Source organism: Crocodylus siamensis, chromosome 2 (assembly GCF_052110815.1).
Source record: "Crocodylus siamensis isolate JL-2025a chromosome 2, ASM5211081v1, whole genome shotgun sequence".
In the NCBI taxonomy this organism is placed as follows: Eukaryota; Metazoa; Chordata; order Crocodylia; family Crocodylidae; genus Crocodylus; species Crocodylus siamensis.
In genome coordinates, this window is record NC_143396.1 from 49,450,821 (window position 1) to 49,478,727 (window position 27,907).

A 27,907-nucleotide genomic window follows, 5' to 3' on the forward strand; every position below is an offset into this window, starting at 1 on the left:
TGGTTTTTAGATGGCTATGAATTTTGCTTCTATTAAATTCCCATGTAGATTTAGGCATTCAAGTCCTCAAGCATTCCTGTGGGTGTTAATGGCAGGTGAAATGGTAAACATCCCCATAGCAGAGTTCTGCAATTGTTGGCCATCGTTTCATTATATAAGCAATTTCTTTGCTTAGTAACTGGCTTCTTTACACCTCCTACACCTGACCCTAGTTCTGACCTCTGAATATTTGATTCAAACATTACCAGATTGATGCTCGACAGTGGTGCTGTGTGTTTTGGCTTATCAGGTACTGTGATGCATGTTAGTTCCCAGCTCTGGAAGAATGCCTTTTTTAAATACTCACTTACGTTCTTTTGTTTTGTTTTGTTTTGTTTTGTCCTTGTGTGCACATTTTAGCCTCAAGTCCTCAGGACTGTTTTCCAAATGCATTTTCCATCCTGTTTTTTCTTTCCTTCTGATTCCTGTCACCTGGGAGAGGAAGAATTGCATGTTTTGTCAATGCTAAATATAGCTATGCCCCTGCTTTCTATGGAATGTAAAAAAGTCTAGCAAAATTTTTTTTCTTAGCTAGTTTGTTTATAGGTGAAGTGTGAACAATATCCAATGATAGTCTAGCTAATTTACTACTGATAATTAAAGTAGCTAGAGACTGCAAAAAATAAATACGGGTTTTAGCAGTAGAGAATTCAGAAAAATGTATGGAAATATCACTGAAGGGAAGGAGGGGGCTGTAAACCATTAACGCTAACATTTTAAATGAAAATTATTATGTTCTTCTAGACTGGAATGACAGATTTATTGCTCTGTAGCCCTGCAAGCTTTGTCCATAAATGCATCAGTCCCCCCTTCCCCTGGTAAAGGAAATAACAGGCCAAAAGCAAAACTGACACAAATGTTTCCCCTTCTATTAATATTAATGGAATGAGTTGTGTGCACTTGTTATACTGAATTTGACTCAAACTTGCACGTTTTTAAAGTTTGGAATGAATCACAATAGCATCTATACTTGAGACCTGTCCTACCGCATTGGTTGAAATCTTATTAACCATCCTTGAGAATTTATACTAAATTTAACCTAGTTTAAAATTTTAATGCAAGTTAATATGACAGAAAATGAGCAATCCTGGCATATAGTCAAGGGAAAAAAGAGCCAAATGACCCCTCCAATTTATTCAGTGGCAATTTACTATTGATGAATTGAGCTGGCTTAAGTCATAAGTTATGTGTTTTAAGTACAATACCTAAATAGTAAAAGGAAGTTATGTTGTATATTAAAAGCAGAACAAAAACCTTAATTGTACCTAAAAATGTGTTCACTTAAACCAGAGTTCATTATGTGTGTTCATTTTTTTTCAGCTAAATCCTCCTTGAATTTGAGAAGTACATACAATTTGTCAAAAGAACTACATTTAATTTATGTGTGTATAAGGAATTCATATGTAGTTGTAATTGTTTTTCTTTAGGAAATATCCTTTCTTTCAAGAGAAGAGAGAGCTGTTCAGATTGTGCACAATCGATTAATAAATATACACTGTTGTCAGGATTGAGAACAGCAGAATAATCTGAGGTGCTTTTTGGGTTAAAGTTTAAAAAACCAAGATTGGCACAGGCGCAGTTTTTGGGAGCCTAATGTGTCCTTGTGGTGGAATTTATTCTCTAAGGGTGTGTTTATCAAAGATAAAACATATTTGATTTGTTGCTTATACAATTTCTTTTTTGTAACTCTCTCTTTCTGTAAATATTCTTCTCTGAAATGATGCTTTCTGTAAAGCTCCTCAGTTCTTCTGAGAAATCAAGAAATATCCTTGTTCTTGGAGTTATTCATTACATTGGGTGCCTCAGTACGAGAGGATGTACAGGTCAACTTTCCATAATGACAGGGAGAAAGCTGCCAATCTCTTTTCTCTCAAAAAGCTACCTCCAGGGGTGGGATTAACACTTCAGAGTTCTTAAATTGAACTTGAATTTGAAAGGAGGGTTCTGCCCAGAATTCAGATGTTTATTTACTTTAATAGGAAGGATCCCAACACTGATGAAACTTTATGCTGCAACTACTACATAAGCTGAGTAGCAACCAAATTTGATAAATTATCACTAGGGTGAATGGTTTTGCTAACTTTCTTTGTTCTGGAATCCCAGTTGACTAACACTCCTGGTTGGAAGGATGCCGTATCATCCTCCTGCCTTTGAGCTATAGAGGAACTCGCTCATGCATGCAATGCCATTAGTTTTTAGTAGAAAGTGAGAGTGCACATCTGCAGAATTTGGTTCCATGTGGTGTATTACTCCTTAATTAGTACTAAAATTAACTTTAAGTATTTAGAAATGGAACTTGTGACTTAGAATGGGATGGCAAATCATTTAAGTGGTAAGTTATGGTGTATACCTATCTAATCATCTTATGACCAAAGGGCACATGGAACCCAAAGGTATAAATAATATCAGTCTTACTGGTTGCATTTAGATTGTGATGTGGGGGTGCAGTTTGTCAGTGCACTATAGCATTTGAGCTTTTAAATGCAAAGACAGTTGCTTTGTGATAGCAATCAGATGAAGAATTAACTTTACCATGCACCTTTGACTGCTTGACTTGCACTGTGCCCAGTACCCCATCACATCTGAACCATTTTTAAATTTCCAAACCTGGGCAGCATCAGATATTTGCTTCAAACAATCAAAGAAAACAGAAAAAATGGACCTCCTGGGTATTTTTTCCCTTAAAGAGGTTAATTTTTACTACAATTATCCCCTTCTGAGATGGAGTATAGGAAACGATCATTTTATAGTGGAGGTGATTTTTCAGTACGATATTTAATGACTCCAAATGGTTAGAAGTTAGCCATATCAGTGCTGAAGTTGAAGGTATAATATACTTTCTTCTGGTTGTGGGACTTTTTCACACCTTGGGATCCTGACTTCTGACTGAGGCTTTGCAGCAGTACCAGATGTAAAATGTAACACTTCAAGCTACCTTAACTAAGATGTTCTGTACTTCACATTATATAACACCCTATTTTTCATTGTTTATAACTTTGCTGAATTTTTAACTGTTCAAGATTGTCACGGAGTAGGGTTCTAGGGGCGGCCGTGATCTCCCCTAGCGCCCTGTACCGTGCCAAGTTTACTTTGAGCACCCTTAAATCTCGCCTACCATGTCTTGATCTTAAGTATTGAAGGGGGGCTGCCTTTCATCCTCTTGGACACGGTTTTCTCCTTCTGTCACGTGTTCTGTTTTTATAATGGGGTTTCTGTGCACCCCAGTCTTATGGGCAATGCATGGCTCCAACCACCCCTTTACCATGCCCCAAGCCTCACTGATGTACCGGACGTTGTTCGGTCTGTCTCGCTCTCTGCGCCCTCTCTCTCTGGCCCTCCGTGGCCCTAGTCTCTCACCGTGCCCTCTGGTGCTTTGGCTTTCCGTAGCCAGCTTGCAGTTGTGCCCTGCAGGCACTCTGGCTTTCCGCCGCCTTGTTTCTCACAACTGTGCCCCACAGGTGCCCTTCAATCACTGCCCATTTTGTCACTGGGGCTTGTCACTCTCAAATGGGCTCAGGTGGCTGTAGCAGTGCCTGGCCCCAAGTCTCCTCCTCGGGGTCTCGAACCCCCCTGCTGCAGGGCTGAGGCGGCCTCAGCCCTACCTGGCCTCCAACCTTCCACTTCCCTTCTCTGGGGCTGGGGATAGTGCACCCCAAAATGCTGCGCCCTTTGTGGCACCAGGGTCAGTGCACCCCAAAAATGTGCTGTGCCCTCTCTGGTGCTGGGGTCCCTGTGCTACCGTGGGTCCCCAGTGAGGCGTCCTCCATCCTCTAATAGCCTCACCCAAACTACCGGATTGTAAACAGCAAACAGAAACTCAAGTCTCTTGGCTGCAGAGCATCCACACTAGAAGACAGGCAGGTGATCCAGGCTGACCTGGACAGGCTCAGCAAATGGGCAGACGAGAACCTGATGGTGTTTAACACCGAAAAATGCAAGGTTCTCCACCTTGGGAAGAAAAACCTGCAGCATCCTTATAGGCTCAGCAGTGCTACGCTGGCTAGCACTACGGAGGAAAGAGACTCGGGGGTCATCATTGACCACAAGATGAACATGAACCTGCAATGCGATGCTGCAGCTAGTAAAGCAACCAAAACGCTGGCCTGCATCCATAGATGCTTCTCAGGCAAATCCCGGGATATCATTCTCCCCTTGTACTCAGCCTTGGTGAGGCCGCAGCTGGAGTACTGCGTCCAGTTTTGGGCTCCACAATTCAAAAAGGATGTGGAGAAGCTTGAGAGAGTCCAGAGGAGAGCCATGCACATGATCAGAGGTCAGGAAAGCAGACCTTACGATGACAGGCTGAGAGCCATGGGGCTCTTTAGCCTGGAAAAGCGCAGGCTCAGGGGAGATCTGATGGCCACCTATAAGTTTATCAGGGGTTACCACCAGGATCTGGGGGAACGTTTGTTCACCAGAGCGCCCCAAGGGATGACGAGGTCGAATGGTCATAAACTACTACAAGACCGTTTCAGGCTGGACATACAGTAAAGAAATTCTTCCTTCTGAGCCCCCAAGGTCTGGAACAGTCTGCCATTGGAGGTGGTTCAAGCACTTACATTGAACACCGTCAAGAGCAAATTGGATGCTTATCTTGCTGGGATCTCTTGACCCTAGCTGACTTCCTCCCCTTTGGGCAGGGGGCTGGACTCAGTGATTTTCTGAGGTCCCTTCCAGCCCTAATGTTTATGAAATCTATGAAATTCGAGCCGCCTGGCTATGACATTAGTCCCGCCACATCAGGGATGCTCTATCCTTTCCCCAGTCTCGCAGCTATACCTGTGGTTTAGCGTTTCCTCTTTGGTCAGTCTGGCAGAGCTCCTTCCTCTCTGGCTGCTAACAGGGAACTGCCTGCCTGGCCTTAGCCTGGAAGTTATCTAGAAGCCAGGCCCTGCCCCTTCATGTCAGCTGACCCACAGGGGTTGCCTTAGTAATCCACAGCTGGGCTCCTTACTTACTGCTCCGTAAGTAGCAGGCGTCTCAGTGCCGTGCTACAAAGATGAAATGTTTTTTGTTCTGTATATGTGTATATGTATGTGGGTTTTGGTTTTGTTCTTGATGTAAGGCCATTCCAACAAAAATTGCTTGCCTGTTTCAGACAACTTGTTTAAACTGTATGTCCATGTTGAAAAAGTTCTTGTTTAAATTCTCGTTCTTCTAAATTTTGTCTTCACTGTTTGGGACTGGGTGTGGGGAGCCTCTTTTAGAACTGTCATCTGTTGTCCAAAAGAAAACCTACCGAAACCTTATCAAGTTATAAATCTTTGAAAAATCTAGTTGAACCTGGTTGTTAGAGTTTTGTTGCTAAATTCTCTGAAGGTTCTGTCTATACTAGGTAAGAACATGAGAAGTGCCATACAGGTCAGGCTTGTGGTTCATGTGGCCCAGCATGCTGCCTCTGACAGTAGCAGAAGTGGATGCTATACAGGAAGAACATTGAACTAGGTATATATAATGATTTATTCCTTATTCAATACCCTCCCTAGCATCCATCATTATAAGTTTAGAGAGGAAAACATCACCAATCAATCTGTTCAGTAGCTATTATCTATGAATAGACGAGAGGGATATAATCTATTAATAGAACTGTAGGTAATAGAGCTATCATCTATGAATGTATCCTGTCGCTTTTTGAACCTGGCTATGCTATCTGCAAGGCAGGGGTTTCTGGTTGGCCTGGCTCCAAAATAATGCACCCTCTGCCAGAGTCTTTACCATATTTGGAGTAGTTCTGCCTGTTCTGGTCGAGGCTGAGCTGCAGAAGTCCTGCACCTTCTGACTGTAGGAATTGTGTACAGCAGGAGCAGCCCTGTGCTGCTCAGCCCTAAAATTGGGGTGCAGGGACATGGGAGGAGTAGCAGAGGTTAATGAGTTCCTGAGGCAGGTAAGACCTTCCTATGCTGCAGGAAAATACTCCTGTACCTTTCCCAGACTGGGAATAGCAGCTGCTGCTGCTCTCAGTCTTCCCCCAGACAAGAGTCTATCAGTCTTGTGAAGATTTGGAGGGTCAGAGACGGTTCTTCCCCTGCGGAGTCAAGCTGCAGGGAAATGCCCCACAGCTGCCTGAGACTGAAGTCCTCCCAATCATGGAGGAGTTGAGTATACAGGGATTCATTCTAGTGAGAGAAGCTCACTTGCAGGGGAGATCTTCCAGGTGTCAATGTGGAAGATATTTCTGGTAGAAACACAATACCTGTGTGTGGCCCTGATCATTGTCCTACTCCTGAGGAAAAACTTGCCTGGCTTGGTTTCCCTAGGCTAATATGGAAGATGTGGAGTGAGAGAAGCAGGGATTGTAGAAAGAGGACTGTCTTATGACTAAGGCAGCTTGTTGCTGGTCCAAAGAATTGGATTCTAACCCTGCATCTGCCAGAGACGTCCTTGGCAAGTAGTTTAAACCAGATTTTGATTCACAGCCACATGCTTTCTGGGTGATCAACTTGAGACTCTGGTGGGGTTGATTTGCAGATGTTTTGAACTCTTGTAGCTGCAATTGATGTCACTGGGATCTGTGCTTTGAAACATCATATGAAGCATTGGCTGGAATGATCTAGTTGGGGATGGTCCTGTTTTGAGCAGGGGGTAGACTAGATGACCTCCTGAGGTCCCTTCCAACCTTAATTTTCTTTGATTCTGTATACAATGCTAAGTACTCTGAAAATTCACATCTTGGGTGTTTCAGATTGAGAGTTCAAAATTCATGGAAGCTTTTGACCTTCATCTGTTTACCTCACCCACTGTTTTTTAGAACATGTTTATAGTATTTTCTTACCTGAGAGAGGCGGTGTGAACATAAATTTGTTAATGTTTATGAAGTGTTTGGATAGTACAGTGATGGACACCATAGAAAAGTCCAGGACAGAGCTAACAACTCTATCTTCAGAGCAGGATTTGCAAGTTTTGAAGTAAATGGGGTATAGGAACATACAATGAACAACTTTTCAATAGTATACTTGATTCAAGGGCTATAGGCTGTACAGGAGGGATAGGACAGGGAGGAAAGGTGGGGGCGTGGCTCTCTACATTAAGGAATACACATCCTCATCAATTAACAAAGACTCAGAGGAGGGGCACACTGAGGTGCTTTGGGTTAGAATACAAGGCAGTAGAGGGGAAAGAGATTTAACGGTGGGGGTCTACTACAGACCACCCAACCAAGGGGAAGAGCTAGACCAGGAATTCTTAAATCAGCTCATGGAGGTAGTTAGGTCAAAGGACGTGGTCATCATGGGTGACCTGAACTTTCCAGACATCTGCTGGGAAGAGCAGTCAGCCAGGTCTGACCACTCACGCAGGTTCCTAGCCCGAACACAGGACCTCCATCTAACCCAGGAGGTGCATAGCCCCACCAGGGGAGACGCCTTGTTGGACCTGGTGCTGGCCATCGGCGATGACCTGGTGAGGGGGCTGCAGGTGCTCGACCACCTGGACGACAGTGGTCATCACCTGCTGGAATTCACCATCCAGTGCAAGGTAGTGAAGGCCTACAGCAAGGCAGCAGCCCTAGATTTCAGGAGGGCGGACTTCAGTGAGCTAAGGAGAATAGTCAGGGAAGCACTGAGGTCCCGGAGGGGAGGGGAGCCAAATGTCCAAGAAGAGTGGTTGCTCCTTAAGGAGATGATTCCCCCAAGCCCAAAGGGAAGTAATCCCAACAAGAATCAAAGGGGGCAGGAGGGCACAAAAGCCCCCATAGCTCACCAAAAGCATCCGAGAATGTCTCCTAGCTAAAAGGGAGACGCACACCCAATGGAAGAGAGGGGCCAGGGAGGATTATACTGCGGTTGCTCAGGGATGCAGGGGGGCAGTCAGGAAGGCCAAGGTGAAGATGGAACTGAGACAAGCTTCCTGGATCAAGGACAACAAGAAGTCCTCTTTTAAATACATAGGGGGCAAAAAGAAGGTTCCGGGTAACGTGGGGCCCCTGCAAGGAAATATGGTCATCACACCAGATGACAAAGCTAACTTATTTAACCATTTCTTTGCCTCCATTTTCCAGAGCAGGGACTGGAACAGTCACCCCCCCCCTTAGGTCCCAGGGGTGGCGCACCTAGGCCAAGGGTTAGTGAGGAACTAGTTAGGGAACTTCTGGAGGGATGGGATGTATTCAAATCAGCTGGTTTGGACAATTTCCACCCTAGAGTACTGAGGGAATTAGCTGCAGTCATTGCAGGACCCCTGGCATGGCTTTACAAGCACTCATGGTGCTCTGGTGTGGTGCCAGAGGACCAGAAGAGGGCCAGTGTTGTTCCTGTCTTCAAAAAGGGGAGGAAGAAGGACCCGGGAAACTATAGGCCAGTTAGTCTTACCTCGATCCTGGGTAAGCTTTTTGAGACAATTATTCTGGTGCATGTCCACGAGTGGCCAGCAGGGGAGATTATGCTTAGGGGCAACCAACACGGGTTCATTAGAGGTGGGTCCTGTTAGACCAACCAGGTGGCCTTCAACGACCACATCACCAAATCCTTAGATGCAAGGGTAGCAGTGGACATAGTCTTCCTGGACTTCAGGAAGGCCTTTGACACTGTCTCTCACCTCGTTCTCATTAAGAAACTGGGGGGCTGTGGTGTCAACACCTACACAGTCAAATGGGTTGCCAGGTGGCTGGAGGGCTGCACCCAGAGATGGTAGTGGATGGGTCATTTTCGACCTGGAGGGACGTGGGCAGTGGGGTTCTGCAGGGCTTGGTCCTTGGGCCTGTGCTGTTCAACATCTTCATCAGTGACTTGGACGAGGGGGTAAAAGGCACCCTGTTCAAATTTGCTGATGACACTAAGATGTGGGGGGATGTGGACACGCTAGAAGGAAGGAGTAGGCTACAATCAGACCTGGACAGGTTACAGGGGTGGGCGGATGAGAATAGGTTGGGATTCAACACCAACAAGTGCAAGGTGATGCACCTGGGGAGGAAGAACCAATACCCTACTTACAGGGTGGGGAACTCCCTTCTCATCAGTGCAGAGGCAGAAAAGGATCTTGGAGTCGTCATTGATCCCAAGATGAACATGGGCCGGCAGTGTGGGGATGCAGTCAGGAAGGCCAACCACACCTTGTCATGCATCCACAGATGCATCTAAGCAGATCCAAGGAAGTGATACTCCCCCTCTATGTGGCACTGGTCAGGCAGCAGCTGGAGTATTGCATCCAGTTCTGGGCACCGCACTTCAGAAGGAATGTGGACAACATGGAGAGGGTCCAGAGGAGGGCCACTCGCATGATTGGGGGGCAGCAGGGCAGGCCCTAAGAGGAGAGGTTATGGGCCCTGAACCTATTCAGCCTCCACAAGAGAAGGCTGAGGGGGGATCTAGTGGCCTGTTACAAACTAGTCAGACTGGACCAGCAGGCATTGGAGGAGTCTCTGTTCCCCCAAGCAATACTGGGAGTGACTAGGAATAACGGTCACAAGCTGGCAGAGGGTAGATTTAGGCTAGATATCAGGACGCGCTACTTCACTGTCAGGGTGGCTAGGATCTGGAACCAACTTCCAAGAGAAGTGGTGCTGGCTCCTACCCTGGGGGTGTTTAAGAGGAGGCTAGATGAACACCTTGCTGGGGTCGTTTTTACCCCAGTACTCTTTCCTGGCATGGCAGGAGCCTGGGCAACAAGCAGGACGAGCTCGTCCTCCTGCTCAGTGCAAAGAAATATGATGTCATTGGGATAACGGAGACCTGGTGGGACTCCACCCATGACTGGACCACGGGTATAGAGAGCTATACCCTGTACAGGAGGGATCGTGTTGACAAAAGGGGCGGGGGTGTAGCTCTCTATGTGAAGGAAAGCTACATGTCCCTGCAAGCTGATGTTGGCGACCGGCATGGACAGCTAGAGACCCTCTGGGTAAAAATTCGTGGGGAATTCGGCACAGGGGACACAACGGTGGGAGTCTACTACAGACCTCCCACTCAAAGTCCCGAGCTTGACCAGGAGTTTGCCCGGGAACTGACTGAGGCCGCTTGCTCCAGGACCTTGGTTGTCGTGGGTGACTTCAATTACCCGGACATCTCCTGGGAAGATCACTCAGCTAAATCTGAGCGGGCGCAAAGCTTTCTCTCATGCGTGGATGACCTCTACCTGACTCAAGAGGTCTATGGGCCAACGAGAGGCAAAGCGCTGCTTGACCTGGTACTGGCTACGGGGGATGACCTAATCAGCGACCTAGTGATTGATGGGAAGTTGGGTGACAGCGACCACGAGCTGATCACCTTCACCATCCGCCGTAAAGCTGGCAAGTCAGTCAGCAACACAGAAGTCCTTGACTTCAGAAAAGCCGACTTTGACAAGCTCAAGAGGCTAGTCGGTCAGGCCCTCAGGGACCATGACCCCAGGGAGATGGGAGTTCAAGAAGAGTGGTTGCTTCTCAAGGAAGCGATCCTCAGTGCACAAGCTAAATCTATTCCAACACGGAGGAAAGGCAGCAAGAAGGCACAGCAGCCCCCCGGCTCTCCAGAGACCTAGCGGACCTACTGTGGCTGAAAAGGAAAGCCTACAAAGGATGGAGGACGGGATTCACCTCCAAGGAGGATTACTCCGCGCTGGTCCGGTCCTGCAGGGAGCAAACCAGGAAAGCCAAGGCTGCAACTGAACTCCAACTAGCTTCAGGTATCAAGGACAACAAAAAGTCCTTTTTCAGGTATGTGGGGAGCCAGAGGAAAAGCAAGGGCAATGTTGGACTCCTGCTAAACCAGATGGGGCAACTGACAACTGACGCCCAGGAAAAAGCCAACCTATTAAATAGGTACTTTGCATCAGTCTTTCATCAGTCACACGGGATGCCCATGCCTGCTATGGGACAGGGAAATCTGGGTGAGGGGGATCCCCTACCCTCCATCAATGCTGACCTCGTGAAGGAACACCTTGAGAAGCTGGATACCTTCAAGTCAGCTGGCCCTGACAACCTGCACCCCAGGGTACTCAAGGAGCTGGCGAGCATCATAGCCCAGCCCCTGGCACGGGTCTTTGAAAACTCCTGGCACTCTGGTGTAGTGCCCGAAGACTGGAAGAAAGCCAATGTGGTGCCGATCTTCAAGAAAGGGAGGAGAGTGGATCCGGCTAACTACAGGCCCATTAGCCTGACTTCTATCCTGGGGAAGATCTTAGAAAAGTTTATTAAGGAGGCCATCCTTGAGGGACTGGCCCAGGCTAACATTCTAAGGGACAGCCAGCACGGGTTTCTTGCGGGTAGGTCTTGTTTGACCAATCTCATTTCCTTCTATGACCAGGTGACCTATCACCTGGACAAGGGAGAAGAGATTGATGTCATATATCTTGACTTCAAAAAAGCTTTTGATCTGGTATCCCATGATCACCTCTTGGCCAAACTGGCCAGTTGTGGCCTTGGCTCCACCACGATCCGCTGGCTGGGAAATTGGCTTCGTGGTCGGACCCAGAGGGTTGTGATTGATGGCAGTCACTCATCATGGTGCCCTGTAACCAGTGGGGTCCCTCAAGGCTCTGTCCTGGGACCCATACTGTTCAACATCTTCATTAATGATATGGACATTGGAGTTAGGGTGGACTGGCCAAGTTTGCCGATGACACCAAACTTTGGGGCAAAGCATCCACGCCAGAAGATAGGCGGGTGATCCAGGCTGACCTGGACAAGCTCAGCAAATGGGCAGACGAGAACTTCATGGTGTTTAACACCGAAAAATGCAAGGTTCTCCACCTTGGGAAGAAAAACCTGCAGCACCCTTATAGGCTCGGCAGTGCTACGTTGGTTAGCACTACAGAAGAAAAAGACTTGGGGGTCATCATTGACCACAAGATGAACATGAGCCTCCAATGCGATGCTGCGGCTAGTAAAGCGACCAAAATGCTGGCGTGCATCCATAGATGCTTCTCGAGCAAATCCCGGGACGTCATTCTCCCCTTGTACTCGGCCTTGGTGAGGCCGCAGCTGGAGTACTGCGTCCAGTTTTGGGCTCCACAATTCAAAAAGGCTGTGGAGAAGCTTGAGAGAGTCCAGAGGAGAGCCACGCGCATGATCAGAGGTCAGGAAAACAGATCTTACGATGACAGGCTGAGAGCCATGGGACTCTTTAGTCTGGAAAAGCGCAGGCTCAGGGGTGATCTGATGGCCACCTATAAGTTTATCAGGGGTGACCACCAGGATCTGGGGGAACATCTGTTCACCAGAGCGCCCCAAGGGATGACGAGGTCGAACGGTCACAAACTCCTGCAAGACGGTTTCAGGCTGGACATAAGGAAGAATTTCTTTACTGTCCGAGCCCCCAAGGTCTGGAACAGTCTGCCATTGGAGGTGGTTCAAGCACCTACATTGAACACCTTCAAGAGTAAATTGGATGCTTATCTTGCTGGGATCCTATGACCCCAGCTGACTTCCTGCCCTTTGGGAAGGGAGCTGGACTCGATGATCTCCCGAGGTCCCTTCCAGCCCTAATGTCTATGAAATCTATGAAATCTGGTGAGGTCCCTTCTGACCCTACTAATTATAAAACTATGAAGGCATACAGTTCATTCAGGATGTGGGATCCTATGGGAAAAATAATGTGTGATCATTACTACCCGCCTAAATTATAACATTTTTGAATTACAAGGGCAATCTTGATTCTGACGCTTCCTGACCTTTGTGTGCTTGACACCTTTGTAACATTAACATTCTCTTAACTTTGTGAGTATAACATTATGCCTAAAAGAGGAATTTACTGAATCCGTTCATTTAGCTCAGGGGTGGGCAAAATATGGCCGGGGGCCGGATCGAGCCCTTGAGGCCATTCTGTCTGTCTTGTGGGGCCCCTGGAAAATTTAGAAAATTAATATTTATTTGCTCCTGGATGCCTGTCAAAGATGACAGGAGCCAGGGGCAGGAGGACCCAGGGGAAACCAGAATCAGGACCCAGTAGCAAGGCCCTTCCCAGCCTCTCCCACCTCCAGCCAGAAACCCCTGCCTAGCAGAAGCTTCTAGGGGCTGTTCCTGCTTCCCTGCGGTAGAGAGGTAAATGTGGCTCTTAACAGCTTGCCAAAACTTGGTAAGCGGCCCTCTGCCCAAAATAATTTTCTCCCCCTGATTTAGCCTCTCTGCTATCCCCATATTAAAATCAGATTTTCAATATTGGAAATATAAGACTGCTTGTCAATAACATTTAACTACCTCAGTTGTAGGTGCAGTTAGATAGTTAATGGGCATGCCAATTACATGCAATTAATTTGACTGAATAAGTTCTGGCACAGTTTGTACTAGAGTTTATTGCTCCTGAGTGGACCGTTTGCACATGCTTCTGGGACCCAAGCATGTTGAGTTGGGTTGGAGCAGCCCCAGCTGGCAGAGAGCCTGGGGGGGTTAGCCTACCAGCCTGGGGGCTGCTTTGACCCAGCTCAGCATGTTGCAGAGGGCAGGTTGGGGCATGAAAGTGCTAGCTGACAAGCAGCCCCAACACTGAAATGGCCTTGTTTCCCAGCTAACCTCATCAGCATCTATACGTGCTTTGCAGCAAAATAAATGATTCCACCATAGGATATTACTTGTGTCTGGCAGACACCATATATTTCTTGTAAGTAGAAAGACTTACCACAGTGTAATTAAATCCAGTGTAACTTTCATCTGTCTGTTCTTACACCACAGTAAGTGAAGCTGAGATGCAGTAATTTCATTCAGGTTTAAATTTGTTTTAGTTCAGCCTATTTAATGTGGCATAGGTCATACCTGTGGATGGACAAAATATTTGTCAGATTAGCTGATACACACATCCACATTGTAAGATTTAGCCTGCCACATTTTCCTTACAATGTTTCTGTATGTCAGTCCATGCCCTCTATTCCTTGTTCTTTTGGGGTTGTCCTTTTATCTCCCTCAGAATTGTGTTTTTTCTTGCAGTCCACCACTTCTGTGGCTACAAGACAGACATACCAGAGTTTGTCAGGGTAGGGGGCAAAAACTTCAAAACAAGTGACACCTATATTGTCCTTTAGTTTCAATAAATGAACTTATTTTGTGCTTCCTTGTGCAAGTCTTGTTAACTGTTGCTGAAATTAACCCTTTATAGTAGCATAGCAGACAACTCAGTGACACTCGGGCAAACAGCATTTATAAGACTTACCTCATTGCTCTCCCTTGTATACCTCTTTCAAACTCTCTCCTGCTATAGATCCTACAAATAGCTGGATGATGGTGAGCTTGCTCAAGTGTAGAGGCTACTACCTATTCTGCTGACCAGTATTGTTCCCTTGAACCTTTTTGTCTATCCATCATCTTTCTGCCTTACATTTGGTTTGCAAGGTCAATCCTACTATTCGGCGTCCAGTTTTGATCTGGTGGGTTGCCCCGGGACCTTCCTGAATTGTTTCGGCACAAGTCAAAGCCAGTGCACTATCAGTAGGCAAGTGGGATTTGCAGGACCATTCAGGCAGCAGATGTGAATAGGTACAGACTCAGATTCACATTGTAGAGGACTGACCCTTAACCAGATTGGAAGCTGGATTAATTGCTTTTAATTCTGTTGTTGAGCATTGTATGCCTTGGCTAGCTCAGCTGTATGTGGGCTGATGGTAAGTTATCTGGGGCAGAAGTTACATTTTTCTTGCATATTTGTACAGCCATATCCCAGTCACCTTCTGGACCATGACTGGGGCTCCTTGATGATCTGGTGATTCATAATATTTATAGAAATATCACCAGCAATCCTGTTTTTAGACTGCTGTTCCCATTTGAATTTTCATAAACACATGAATGTAAAGCTATATTTGAAGTAAACATATGCACATAGGTAGTTTGAAAGTTAATATGTCATTTAAGAGTAGTTTGAGAGAGCATAAAACTTTTGTAAACAAAATAATTGGGAGGGCTTCCAAACATGCAAGTTCCTCTTCATATATTCCTACTAATTTAGCTTTAATTCTTATACTGTTGGTTTTATTATCAAATATTTATTGCCAATTTCCACTTCTTGGAAAATGGTGTTTGATAAAATCGAGGGCCTATCAGTTTCGCACTTTTAAAGGAGCCCTATAAATGCAACTCTGTACAAGTCTTTTTACAGGCATTGTATTTTTTTTGTTTGGTTTGAATATAGGAGGTGTTATCAAGTGAAGGACTCCAATGACAGCATTAGAAATGACAAACACTGTTGGGAATAAATGCCTGGTATAATGTAAGCAGCTGCAGTGTGAGCTTGCCCTCATCATGCTGTTAACCTTTACTAGAAACTAGAGGGACTTCCTGTGCCAGCCCATTCTTTACCTCTTGAAAGCACAGATTGCCTGTTGTATTGGTTTTACATCTTCATCCAGTTGTAGCTGAGCTGAATGTAAATGAAGCATACTTTTTAAGATTTCACTCCTAATTTGTTTGTATGAAGTAGTTTTATGTGGCTGTTTTTTAAGAGCCCAAATTTTCTGAAACAAAATCTTCATCTCTGAAACCATTGGGAAAATGATAGTTTAACAAACAAAATGCCTTTCTCTTTGTAGCTTAGGACTGTGCTAAATGAAGCAAAAGAAAAAACTTCAGTCCTCTAGCAGTTGTCTTAGAAACGAAAGGCCTCTTGTTCAGAATGGTACTGAACTTCTAAGAACAAATCTTACTTTTTGAAGCTTTTTCTCTTGTAACTTCACCAGGGCTCTGGTGTGGCTGCCTGCAGGTAATAAACTAGAAATACTTCATGTTTTTAGGAAACCTAAAGGCACAAGAATGTTTTGGGGAAGGACTGTAATTATAGTCTGTGCATTTGTTCTGTGCTTATGATGGTCTGTATTCATTCAGTGTTAAAGCCTATGTTGCATGTGGCACTCAGTGTCTGAGTTGTATGTTCTAAAATATGATTAGTGGGCAAGGAAAAAGATAAAAAGCACAATGAACTGCTATATTCTCTGAGTGCTGTTGTGCGTGTATGAAGTGTGTGTTGCTGCATATGCAAATGAGTGTTTTGAAGTTAAAATAGGCATCTGGTGAGTTTCATGCTGCTTTCTCTTTCAAAGCAAACCTAGACTGAGTGTAATATTTTCTGAAGGTCCTGTGTCTGGGTTTTCTAGAAAGTGCATAAGTCATTGGGATCAGAAAGTCAATGGGACTTAGGCAATCTTAGATATTTTTACCCTGACATAAAGTTTAAAGATTGGGTGTATGTAAAAATTATATAGCTATGCACTCACTCACTAATTATGCGAAACCACTTTAAATAATGTGGAGGGCTGTAGGATTGTGCAAAAAATACCAGCCCTCCCTTCAGTTGTCTTTCACAATATCGTACAACCCCTTCCCTACCACCTCCCAAGGACCAGCCAGGGGTTGATGCATACTTGACTGAGGGTAAGAGAATAATAACTTTGCTTAAGAGTGTTTAGATGAGATGAGTAAATGCATTCTATTAGTGTGTAAAATCTACTAGTTGCTGTCCATGAATACTGGAAGGTCATTTCTGCTTTTAGGTTTATAATATTTACAGTATAAGACCAACAGGATTCAAAGGAGAGGAGAAACCATGCACAACTGCTGTGGATATTGTACAGTAGTCTGTGCTAGGGGAGTTGTAAACCTTATCCAATAGAGCATTCCATTGTCTTTAGCCTCTTGATGGCAATGAACAAATTGGATAAATATCTGTTGCTGTTTATGTCTGGTAGCAACTGTTTGCAGCATGTCTTTGCACAAAGCATTTCAAAGCCAGTGGTTTCCCTGGTTTCAAAAATATTTTTCAGAAATCCATTTTTCTAGTTGGGAGTTAAGACACTCAAAAGCCTCACACTAGAGACTCTAGTTTATGCCATTCACTCTTCTCTGTGCTCCTGGATTAAAGCCATTCACTTCCTGCTTGGCACAATACCTCACTGTTACGGCAGGCTTCCTTTTAGAAGTCCAAAGAACTAATGGTACTATTGTAAAGCTGTGTTAAAATTAGTGCTGCAAAGGAAGCATATGAGTTAATTGCTCAAGCAAAAATGTGATGGATTGAGGAACTCCAGGGAATGTAGTAGATCAAAGCTATAGTTTCATAGTTGATAGGGTCAGAAGGGACCTAAGCAGATCATCTAGTCCGACCCCTTGCCATGACAGGAAAGGATGCTGGGGTCAAATGACCCCAGCTAGGTGGCTGTCTAGCCTCTTTTTGAAGACCTACATGGTAAGAAGTTGGTTCCAGCTCCTAGCCATCCTGACATTGAAGTAGTGCCTCCTGATATCTAGCCTGAACAAACATCTACTTTAAAAAGTTGGGTAACTTTGTCGCATTTCTGGAATTCTGGAGTACAGCTGATTTGGAGGAGTAAAGATCACTCCAGTCCAGACAAGTGATTTAGGAGCAATGATCAGAAAAAGAAGTATTTCATTCCATGAAGAAACTTCACCAAAGTTCAATTAAAGTTTTTGAGTTGCTACAAGTTAGTTGTCACCTTTCTCAAGTTTGTGTATGTATGTATCCTGTTTAGTTTTTCTTCAGTATTTGAAGTGGCAGAGCTGCCATTGAAATCATGATTTGATCAACTAATTCGTCTTTTAAAAGAAATGTCTATATTATGCTTATTTTTTCAGGGTGGTGTTGGCACACTGATTACCATAAAATAACAAATTTAAGGTTTTGTGATATCGTGTTAGGTTTTTCTTGAATATAGAGGCAGTACTCACCCTCACAGCTTCTAATATGAGCATTTGGCATGCACAGTGCGTTTTGTGCACAATCCACAGATCTTGAGGGCTCCCAGCCTTGTGTATGGGGGGAGCAGATTTTTTATGGTTTCTAACCTGTGTGTGCTAACAGGACCTTGGGCTCTGTGCAAGGTGGTTTATACCAGCCATTGGACTTTTGTGCAGATGGGCTACCAAGCCCCAGGACTTGAACCACTGGGGGTCTTGGGATGTATTAAGTAGACTGAGTGGGAAGGCTTTTACAAAACAGCCAGATCAGGTGAAATATTATTATACATTGGCCTACTCCCTGGTACCAGCCTACAGGCCAGGAGAGAGCTGAGGCTATTTTGGACCTAAACAGGCCTCAGGACAGGACTTTTGCTAGAGAAGGCAGCTGTTGACATGATCACTAGCACCAGACACTGAGCACCAAGAAGATGCAGCTCTATGAAGAACAAAAGGTGATTCTTTCTGATGATCTTAGGACAGCCTCCCAAAGTTGTAATTATACCAACCCATGGCAGACGGAAGTTAGGGAGGTGAATGACAGAGAGACCAAAGGGCCCAATGCATCTCAGCAGGAAGCTGAACCTAGTATAGCAGGCTGCAGCAGAAATTGGGGCCTGCTATAGATGCACATGTATTTGTTGAAGTTGTGTCTGTACCTGGTCAGCAGTTCTCCAGTTAGGCATGTTTTACCTCACTTGCAGCCATACCTCATCAGGGCTCTGCCATTCCCTCTGCTAACGCAAATGAGCAGAAACACTATAAGATCTATGCCTTTCTTGATGCAAGCTTTCAGACCAAAGGGTGTATATCTGTTTGATAAGTATGATGCTTGCATATTACTCTCTGGAGTTACAGAGATCAGCTACATAAAACTAATACTGCTGTATGTAGGGCTGTGTGAAATGCCATCATTTCATTTGGATGTCTGTTTTGTGATTTGGAAGGGACAGTGTTTTGTTTAATCATTTTGTTTCATTTCAAAGCACTGTCCTGTTTCGTTTAGTCGAAACTGTTTTGCTGTTTTGATGCATTTCAATGTTTTAAACAGGGGCTATAATGGGGAATCGTAAAATGCTTAACACTTGGATATTTCTTGCCTGATTTGGATGAAAATTGCCCTTTCTGAGGGCAAGAAGCCTGCCAAGTTTCAAGGAGACAAGTGCAGAGGTTTCTGGGAAACTGCACCTCAAACTCTTCAAAACACAACTCCTGACACTTGCCAGCAGCAGCCCTGCAGCCCTCCCAGGGGTGGAAACCCCCATATCTGCGCACTGGATGAGAGGAGGCTGCTACTGCTGCCTGGGACTGGCACTGGGCACAGCCCACACCCAGCATCGGAGAAGACTGCTGCCGCCGCACAGCTTCCTTTCATCCAGCTCCCAGATCCGGAGGCTCACACCACTGGGAGGAGTCTGACACAGCCCGGCAGCCCTCCCAGGGGTAGAAGCCCCCATATCTGCGCACTGGATGAGAAGAGGCTGTCTCTGCTACCTGGGACCGGTGCTGGGCACAGGCTGGGACCAGGGCTGGAGAAAATTGCTGCTGTGGTAGCCTCTTCTCATCCGGAGCACAGATCTGGGGGCTCCCGTTCCTGGGTGGGCTGCGGGGCTGCGCTGGACTCCTCCTGGGGGTGCAAGCCGCCAGATCTGTGCGCTGGATGAGAGGAGGCTGCTGCTGCTGCCTGGGACCGGTACTGAAGCCAAGTAAGCCTGGCTTTGAAACTCGAAATGTTTCGAAAGTTTTGTAACGTTTCGAGTGCCCCCATTTCATTTCGAACTTGTTTTGAAGCCTTCTGTTTCATTTCAATTTTGCTGTTTCGAGTTTGCAACGCATCAGAACAGCTTTGAAACCAAACACCTGGTGAAATTTCTCACAGCCTTACTGTACAGTATGTCCTCTGGTTTTTTTTTTTGAAAGGGGAACATTGACTAGGTTTCAGGTAATAGAAGTTTCAGGTAATCCAAGGGAATTTACAGTGTAACTAATACAGTGTCAGGAGCATGACACTTGTTTGGATAACAATCTTTGATAGTTGAAGAGATATTGTATATGCGTGTTGAAAACATTGTCAGAGAGTTGTTTGCATAAAGCTTTTAAGCACAAGCTAATAAACTCATCTGCTGAACCTGCAAAATAATTCATATGGCTTTCCCTGACAAGTGCAGAAATAGGAAAACACTTTTTTTGTACCGTCCTCGGATATTTTCCTTCATTACGTTTCTGCTGTTACCCTTGAAAAGGTCAGATAATAGCTGCTGCTTAAGCATAACAATTGTATGAAAAGCACAGCTTGAAATGTCCTGCGAATGACACAATGCATCTGACACTGCTATGCTATTTATTTTTAAACAAAATGTAAACAGGTTTTTTTAAAATGAAGACTACTATGTGCTGATAACATGCTGTGTGTGTTTTCTATGTAAAGAATGCTTTTGAAACAAATTGTGTCTTGTGTTGGGCATTAAACACAGAAAGTAGGGCCAAATAATGGGTTTTCTGTACATTTTGTGGCTAAAACCACCCAAACATTTGTAAATCAAATGGAATGTTCCTCAGAGATTACTGATTATCCCTGGCTAAAAGCTTTTTTTTTTTTTTTAATTGGGAATTGACTGATGTAAAAAAATTACATTTGTTTTATTAATTGTTAAATATCATTTTTATATATAATACCAAAGGTAAAGTATTCATAACTTTAAACCTCAAAGGAAAGTCTGATTCAAATTTCTGTCCTTTTGCCTTTTTTAGATACCACATTTACTCGAATATAATATGACCCCCTCACCAATAACTAGATTCTATATATGGAAAATTTATAAAGATGTTTATAGTTTTCCAGGTGTAAAATCTCGGTATTGAAGGGTTGTCCTTGAATATTACCTCTTCCTACTGCTACAGCAGGGAAAGCAGTGGCTGGAGGAGGGTCAGGTGCCCCCCTTTCTCTCTGTCCCAACCATTTCTTCTCCTTGAAGACTTCCTGCCCCCTTCCATGTGTACCCTCTCCTCCTGGCTCCCCACAGCTCTGCCCCTTCCTCCCCAACTCCTTATCTCTGCCTCTTTCTTGCCCCCAGCCCTTACTGTCGTATACTGCTTGGGCTGCTCCATCCTGGAACACAGCATGTAGGAGCTCAGCCCTTGCCTGGCCATGCAGCAGTGTCAGTGCTGCTGATTGCTGGGCTGTGGAAAGAGTTTCCATGTGCAGCCTGGCCAGGAGAGACCCCAGCCAGAGCCAAGCTGTGCCTGACAGTAAGAGGGAAAGAACGAGGTGGGTAGGGGGTGGCAGAAGCTGTTGTCTCTGGACCAGACCCAGGCTCAGGGCCAGTCAAAACTGCAGCAGCTGCCTGCCCCGCCTTCTCCTGCTTTGTATGCAAATACAAGTTTGAGAGGCTTTTCCCCCCGTGCTGATGAGGGAGGATCTTGTCTTTATATTTACATAAATATGGTAATTTCATGAAAGCAGAAACTTTAATTTTGCCTCATTCCTATTTTGCATGCTAAGTGGTTTCTATAGATGTTTATTTTTATGGCATCAGAATTAGAATATGCTGTGTAAAATAAGATGTCAGAGAAGACAATATCTTTAGATATGGAAGAAAGAGAAATGTCCAGTTCCTAGTGTGAGTGAAGAAAAAATTGAACAAAGACATAATTTGAGCAGAATTGTCCCAAAACAGATTGTTGTTTTTTCCTGTCTTTCCCTCCTCCTTCCCCAGTTTTTTCACCACAAAGTCATAGTGACTAAAACTCAGTATAAAGCAGCACAAAAGAATAGGAAGTAAATTAGAGATCAAACACCAAACACTTCCCACAAATCCCTGGGCCCACATAAACCATTTCAAGGTTCCTGTTATCGGGCATGTACTTGTAATAGGGCAGTCTGTCCCTTTAAGTGGGGCAGAGAGCCCTGAGGTAAGAGCCCAGCTGTGGATGATCAGCTGGGAGTTAAAAGCCCAAGGAGGGAGAGAGCAAGGAACTTGAGCTGGAGAAGGAGCAGTTTGTAGTCGGGAGTCAGATTGGAACCCAGATAAGATCGCTTTTAGGAAGGGGTCTCTCCTGCTGCCAGACAAAGGCTAAAGAATTTGCTTTACTGTTTGTTTGTGGCAAGAATTGTTTGTGTTACAAAGTCAAGCTCGGGAAGCGGGTGCTCGCAGGGGAGCAAAGGCAGATTGTATGGCAGCAAGCGCACCAACCTACTGTATCTGGGAAAAACTGCTGGTATGCTTCACTTTTAACTGTTTTAGAGCTTGATCCCAAAAAGTGATTGATATCCACAATTTCATCTAGCTTCAGAGCTACTAGATGACTTGTGTTCATTAATTTATCTTTCTCCCATTATTGTATTAGTTAATATGCTTAAATATAGATTTTCATAAAATGAGGGTTAGGAAGGATTTTTTTTGTTATTGTTGCTGTAGGGAGTAGGGTTGTTTGCCTTCCTTAGAAGCACTGGATAGTAGTTGTAGCCAAGGCTGAGGATTTTGACTGGAGTGTGCCAGTGCTCCTGCTGGGAAAAACCCAAAGGTTCCTGGTTAGAGGATCTTGCCCCTCTGCTCAGAGTTGGACCAACTGGCACGGTTGAAATCAGAAAGGAATTTTACCCTGTGGTCAAATTGGTATGGACTGGGGGAGGGGGGGGTGTCCGCATCTTTCCCAACCATGCAGTTGGTATAATGAAAGGTATCACCAAAAATACTCCAACCGCTGCCTCCTGTACGTTTTGTGAATCATTACTGCTACAATGATCCTCCAACCATACTGTGTAATTTTTCATAAAATAAGTTCAGTGATGATTTCAATAAACTACAACAGTGCTAGATAATATCCAAACATAATTTGAAACTATAGTTCCTATCTTGGAGAACTTACAATTTTTAAGTCATGAAGAAACGAGGAGACAATATTGTACTATATAATAGGCACTGGTCTCAGCAAACCACTGTTCTAGCCTTTGTCAAACTTTTTATAGGCATCATGACAAAGGAGAGTTTGGATTTTCTAAGGAGGATAATGAGATGGCTTTGTAGATGTTTATAAGACACTCTTCCCGAGTCTGAGGGACAGGAAAGAGAGAAGCACACATTCTGATTCTCTTCTGCCAACACCAGTTTTGTTCTCAGTGTTTAGTTAGGACCTTAAATTCTTTAGTATTTAATTTATCCTCTAGTTTATTGTCTATTCATCACTTGAGCTATTAAATCCTATTATGCAATCTCTTGAATCTGGGCTGGGGCAATTATAGACAAGCTTTTGGGTATCATAGATCCTCCCTCAGGCATCTGGGAAAGAAGCCTCCCACACACATACTTTTTCTTAAGGTAATGGCTCAACAACAATAGTTAATTTTAGTTGTTTTTAAAGAAAAAAAGTCTGTGGGGTAATACCAGACATTTTGGTTCAGGTCCAAAGACAAAATATTGAGTTAGCAAAGGTACAGTGAAATCTGAATCACTCTAACCCAGTGATTCTGAGCTAGGGAGCATTGAGATCCTTTCAAAGGTGATGCAGGGTGCCATGTAACGTTAGCACTGTTACATGTACAAATATGATTCACACAGTAAACCCAGAGATTTCAAGCAGGTCAAAATGTTAAAAACATTCTGAACAAAAAAACTGTTCTATTATTTTTCTTTAGTCAAACTGCATGTAGTGAAAACTAAGAACTAGCATTTTCCAAGGAGTGCATTGGGGTGCCTCAAGGGGTGCCTTGAAGGGTGCTGCAAGTCTGAAAAGGTTGAGAACCACTGCTCTAGCTAATAGCCTCAGTCACCTCTATTACTTGTATGAGGTGCCATAAATATATCCTGTGTAGTTATAGGCACATTACCCTGGCTTTTAGAACTTAAAATAATCATTAGATTTACAACAAAAAAAATCAGCCTACTTTGGGTACAAGATGAGGAATCGAACAACAATAGGGAATACTCCCCCCCGCATTGAGTAGAAGAAAAGAGTGGTCTGGCTACAGTTTTTTGGATATTTTTTGCTAATTATGTTTTGTTTAACTCTTATCTTTTCAAATGTCTTCAGTCTGTTTCTCCTGAAAACCTTTGCAGAAAAAGAATTGGAAATTTAGTGTTTAGGGATGAATCCCTGTTAGCTCTTTTTGGGTGGCTTTTTGAAGCAGCAGCCAGGAGTTAAGTCAATATATACTGGGTTTTAAAGCATGGTTGACATACTCTTCACTAAGCATAATGGAAGACTGTTAAGTTGCCTAATTAAGATGGAAGATTGGCTGCAAATTGTGATCCTAGAGTTGAAATGTTGGTGATTTATGTGCTAGTCTTGTCATTGCCACCTTCTGGTTCCCAAGGTATGGAGGGATTCCTATATTCATTCACAATCATATTTTAAAGTAAAAGTAGTATGAGTATGCCATACCCTTGGAGCACAGAAACTGTCTTGGCAAGCCAGAGCAGTGGTTGATATTGCAAGAAATCTGCCTCTGATGTGGCCTCTATCAGATTTTTATTACAGAGATGTAAGAAACCATAGGGTTAATTCATGGTATTTCATCCATGGAATAATGAATAATAGGTATAGTGGTTAGCTGATGGAATAACCTCCATATGAGAGAGATTCATTACTCCCTAGTCAATTAATAATTGATTAAGGTCCTGAAGAACCATTTCCTTTCCTTTTTTTTGAAGGTGCTGTCTAATGTAACTGTGGATGTCCTCATTACCTACATAAATCTTTAATCTTGTTTGAACACTAATTACCTGTGGCTTGATTGCATAGCATCACATTTTTCAAATGCAATATACTATCATTCTGTTTTATGTGTTCAGTCTTTAGTAACTATATATACTATGTTGCAGACTGTCCTAATGTGTGAAACCCTTTTTAAGTGATTTGCAATAATACATGTTTACATTATCTCAGCAATATAAATTAATGTTAATAATGAATGTTGGCTGATCTGTACAGCCCATCTGTATTTACAGTTAACGCACCTTCATAAATAACTGTTTCATTTCTTGAATTGCATTTGATATCTGTAAAGAGAATGAACATTAAATAGCTGTTGAAAAATTACTAAAATAAACTTTTCTCACCTCTGGTAGTGTTGGAGTGATGTTGTAGCCATGATGGTCCAGGAAATATGTAAGAGGCAAGGTTTGTGAATTTTGTGTAGGTCTAGGGACAGACTTTACACAAACTGGTTTAAGTGATTGAAAACTGGTTTAAGCCTATAACAGGACAGAAGTTCAGTGTGCATAGACCAGTTTCAAAATGGTTGAAACTGGTTTAAGATAGACCTGGATGAATGTAGTATCAAACTTACCTGATTTAGGTTAAACCTGTCTATCACACTTCTGTCCCAGATCCCCTCCTGACTCAAGTTACTTACCTCACAGTCCCCGAGCATCCTAGAGTGCTTTGCATTTCCCCAGCAACCCCTACCCCTTTGCAGGATGGGCAGGCTAGCCTTGGTCCACAACATCTGCTCCAGGTGAACTGCTCCAGGTGAACAGTGTCCCCAGCCCAAGGCCAAGTTGATGCTGGGCATCAGCCCACATGGAGGGGATCTCTGAACCTCAGTGGGGGTTTCCCCAACCCAGCAGGGTTCCCCAAGCCCTGCCACCAGTGCAGCAAGATAATTCCTACCCCCCAACATGGTCCTGTGCCAGCTTAGCCCTGCCCCCACAGGTGTGTTTGTGTGGCAGGGGCAGGGAACAGTCCCTCCAGCCTGGGGCTGGCCCAGATCCCCCTGCCTCAGTGTGGGGACCACACAGAGGAGTGGGAAGGAGCAATTCCCCCTCTGCACCAGTGTCAGAGCTTGGTGGACCTGCCTGGGTTGGCGAACCCTGCGATAAGGCATGGGTTCCCCCCATGTGGGCTGATGTGGGGTGCTGTCTCAGACCCGACTGGAGGGTCTTCTTCCTTTTCTCTTATACCTGTGGAGGCAGGGCAAAGCTGGCACTGGATCATGCTGAAGGGTTGGAGGAGGAATTCCCCTTTGCATTGGAGTCAGGGCTCAGGAGACTTAGCCTGGGATGGGGGAACCCCCCACCAAAGCATGGGGATCCAGGCTGGCCCCGTGCTGGAGGGACTGCTTTCCCCCTGTAGGAAGGACATCAGGGAGTCATGGGGAGTGTGCTGGGCAGCCATCGTGGATAGGACCTGCTTGGTGCCCTGGGCAGTGGCTGGCAGGCTGGGAGGTGTACTTTACACAGCTTCTGGTTTGAGGTACTGCACTTTCAAATGCGCATGTCAGTTCACTTCATTTTTGGTTAGGTCTGCACAGGTTAAGGAGACCTGGGAAGATTGTATTGATTCAGCCTCAGGATTTTTGACTGTCTGTTCGTAACCTTGGTGTTCAAACATGTAACGGTGCTAATATTGTGTGGCACTCTTTAAAGGACCAAACAGATTCCTGGTTGAGAATTGCTACTTTAAATGCTTAATTTTTTATATTTGTTGTTGTATAGCGCCCCCCCCCCCATTCTAAATGCAATCATTCCTCCCATCCAGACATTTCTATATTTAATAATTGCTGGAAGTAAAAATAATAATGTAGAGTTTGTTCAACTGGAATGTGCTGGAACATAATTCAGTGTATAAAGCCATTTTTTAAAACTTAATTTTAGATGTTTTTGGACTTGAAAAACTTACAAGAATTATGTTAAAGGAAACCTTAAGTTTTGTATAAAAGCATTCTCTAGTATATTTTATCTCATGTTGGCATGAAACTAAAGCTCTGAACTGAAAAAAATATATAGGTTGGGTATTATGTAGCAGCACCAGAGTTTTTTATGTTTATCAAACCCAGAACATCAGAGATTATTAAAACATATTCTTTGGCAAGTAAGAAATAGATGTTTAATTTAAAAGGAGTGCAGGAATTTGTTGCTCTTCTCCTAGAGGTCATGAACTGAGCAGGAATGAGCTCTTGGCAGCCCTTGCTATTTTGCTGTTTGTTTTGGGGAATAAGAGATTTGGTAGGATTGTAATAGCTACTGCCAGGCCTATGGCCCCCACAGGCAGCTTTCATGAATCTTTTGAGGTCCACAGACAACAGCTACAATGGATAGAGCCGGGATGTAAAGGAAATCTGATTCTGTGGCTGTGTAGCACAATGAACCTCATATAGATGGTCTAGTTGCTAAGAATTAGCCTTGGCTAATTGTTGCTGATTATTGGATTTAAATGAAAGATAATTTTGCTTAATTTTACAAGAAAAAGAAAATGCAAGATATAAAAATTGAGAGAGAAAAAAGTTAAGTCACATTGACAGCAGCTATGTTTACAAGAAGCTTTGTGAGGTTGCCAGCTGGCGACAGGGCACTCATTTTCAAATGTTTCTTGTGGAGCTGATTTTCATTTTTAAATATCTGTTCCTTTTTGCTCTTTTTTTTTTTTTAAGTTGAAAGCTAAATAAATTCTGAAAAAAGCTCCAGCTATTTCCCAATTCTGGGTGTCCACATTATTCTTGTTTGGTTACTTTAATACAGCAAGATATAGCAGAATCTTCACAGGGTTCATTAGTGGTTATGTTTTTAGAAAGAACCTTTTTTTAAAGTTTGCATAACAAAAAATTAAACCTACTTCTTCTGAGCAGCAGGATGGCTGATAAGTAACCAAAGGAAAATAAAAATTGGCAGAAACGCCAAAGTGGTGTAGGTTCTATAAAAATATTCAATAGGCAATTACTAGGTGATGGTTTAAGATCATTTTGGTGGTTTGTAGAAATTGGTCAAGTCTAATTCTTGTTTCCATGTTGTACCATTTTTCCTGCATAATACTTGGATGTAGTGAGAGAGAGGGAAGGAATACAAAAATACTCACCTTGTACAACATTCTTACATATGTTATTTTATATAAATTGTGTGCGCGTGTACAAAATGTAGGTTTTTTACTAGTAAAAAAATGTATTAGTAAAACAGGTGTGTGTGTCTGGCACGCACGCACATACATACACGCACGCACACGCACACACATATACATACATACATACATATATATATAGAACAGGCTCAAGTTTCTTAGGCTACTTTATAATACAATACCTTAGAGAAAAAAATTACCTCATGCATAGTTTTGAAGGTTAAGGGAGGTGGGTGGTCTTCAGGATTTCCTCTCTTACTTCCCCTGCCGCCCTCAAAAAGCTGTGTGATAAGTTGTTCTCTGATAAGAAGAGATGAAGGCTGTTCCCTAGAGTTAGTCAGCAGAGCTTCAGCTACAAAATAAAGGGCTGCAAGTGTAGGGTAACAGTGGTACATAAATAGCAAATGTGATATAAGGTCCCAAAGAAGGTTGGATTTGGTCTTAAATTGCTGAGCA

The 27,907-nt window shown here is 44.0% G+C and overlaps 1 protein-coding gene and 1 long non-coding RNA gene across 9 annotated transcripts in view; one reads left to right on the forward strand and one right to left on the reverse strand.

Annotated features, from left to right (window-relative positions):
- The window catches only part of LIMCH1 (LIM and calponin homology domains 1), a 314,049-nt gene that overhangs the window by 164,231 nt on the left and 121,911 nt on the right, over positions 1-27,907 (forward strand). The gene's annotated exons all lie outside the window — the stretch shown is intronic.
- On the reverse strand, positions 283-27,788 carry LOC149870218 (uncharacterized). The gene is made up of 3 exons (XR_016440603.1): positions 27,652-27,788; positions 13,566-13,699; positions 283-471 (listed from the first exon to the last, which is right to left on the reverse strand). It is a non-coding gene; the product is annotated as an uncharacterized LOC149870218 (long non-coding RNA).